Source organism: Sinocyclocheilus anshuiensis, unplaced genomic scaffold, assembly GCF_001515605.1.
Source record: "Sinocyclocheilus anshuiensis isolate Anshui unplaced genomic scaffold, SAMN03320099.WGS_v1.1 scaffold1422, whole genome shotgun sequence".
Lineage (NCBI taxonomy): Eukaryota > Metazoa > Chordata > Actinopteri > Cypriniformes > Cyprinidae > Sinocyclocheilus > Sinocyclocheilus anshuiensis.
In genome coordinates, this window is record NW_015558633.1 from 121,216 (window position 1) to 123,394 (window position 2,179).

Sequence of the window (2,179 nt, forward strand, 5' to 3'; positions counted from 1 at the left end):
TGTATAAAATAGCTATATATAATCTGTATTAAAAATGATTAATTATTATTATTTTTATTATCATTATATTATTATTATAATTATTATGCTTATTATATATATTAATTCAATGTAAATAATGATACTTTTCTAAAAAAAATTGTGTAATTAAAATTTTTTTTATACTTTTATAAAATAAAATAATTTAACATATTTATAATTTATATTATTATAAATAATTATACATGTTTATATTATATATTAATTAATTAATTATATGTATTTGTAAAATAAGTGAAATTTAAAAACAGTATTTTTACAAAAAATAAAAAATGCATATGTATGAATTAACTGCACATAATTATTCTTATTTCAAAAATAAAAATATTTTGTGTAATAGAAAATATAATTTGTAAATAAATTAAATAATTATACATATTTATAATAAGTTACCGGCCATTCATAACTTCTACCAGCCAAAAAACCCCGAAATAAACCAACAGATTGAGGCCGTCTACACTGGGCGTGACAAAGCGACTGTTGCAAATAATTTTGTGTCTGTACTAAGGGTGTGCGATATTGACAAAAAATAATATCTCAATATTTTCTGGGATTTTATTGATAAAGATAATTAGACAATATTTAGCTGAGTGTGTTATTGTGCTAATATCTTAAGGATACCGTGGACAGCTGACTTCTAAAGTTTTTGATATTCTTCATACTCTGTGTGGTCAGCACTGTTAAGTGAGTCATTGCGAATGAACCGAATCATTTAAATGGTTGATTTTGCTCAGAGACACAAAACAGAGCTGTGTTTGGAATGTTTTCTGTTAGCGAAATAACGCAAAAACAGCCAATATGGTGTCTAAAACGTAAGTCTCTTGATATTAACTTATTGTTTATTGAACTGTTGTATAAAATCAATATCACATTTGTAACCATGCTGATTTTTTTTTTTAAAACGGCACTCTTCGTGTGATATTAACTATATGAATTGATATAAATATATACATTTTCCAACCCCCTTATCTTGAATTATGTGATCATTCGTAATGCATATTAACAGACTGAATCATGCAATGAAAGAATGCACTCTAAATGCGCACAGCACAAAGTTAGTCTAACCAGACCACATCACGTCGCGTATGCGTGCACTTTGTAACTTAGGTGTGTTTTGTTTGGTTTTTGCAATATACTCGATAATGTTATGATGTCTCACGAGTTCAGTATTTGCGCTAAACCTGCGCAGATTTGGCTTGCATGAACTTCCCAAAGAAATTAATGAGTGAACATAACTTACGAAAAGTAACCCGCCAAATTGGCTAGTGATTTGACAGCGTTACCCGCCACAGCTGATTTAAACCCGCATTTGGCGGGTTGGTGGGTGTTAATTTCAAACCCTGATTATATCTACATATAGAAAGCATTTTAAATAATAATAATAATTCTGTATGTTTTATGGGTTAACTAGTAATTTATGTATAAATATATGTATATGTATGTGTAACGGACTGGGCATGACAGTGAAGCTCCAAGTGCAAGCTTTTATTAAAACAGTTTGTAATTAAACAGGCAGGGTCCAACACCAGCAAACAGCAGTATCCAAGGCAAGGCAAAAGAGTAATCCAGAAACAGGCAATGGTCAAGGTAGGCAGCAAACAATCATAAAACATGTAAACAGTCCAAGGTCAAAAACAAGGCAAGGCAATGGCAATAGCAACAAGAAGAAACGCTCAGTAATGTCCGCTAGCAGTGAAACAAGACTTTGTGATGTAGTGTGTTTGTGTGCGTCTTTTAAAGTCCTCCTGAATGGAGTCAGCTGTGAGTGCAATCAGTTCCTAGGCATGGGGTGTTATGGGAAATGGAGTCTGTGTAACAGTGGTAAAGGTTAAATAGAGGAGCTCGTGGGCACTCCAGCTGGACATCGTGATAGTATGTATGAGTTTATGTACAATATGTACAAATATTTATTTTAAAGTACCATGGTGCATGTTTTTTGATTATTTGTTTTATTACCAATATATGTAGTATTTATTATATGGAATACTATGTAAATATCATGGTACATGTATGTGGTAATCATTCAGCACCATGGTATTACCGCGCTCTACTAGTGTTTCACATGCTCACTAAACGCAGCACAGTACATGCATTACCATTACCTTGCTAACACAAACAACACTGTTACATGAGATGCCAC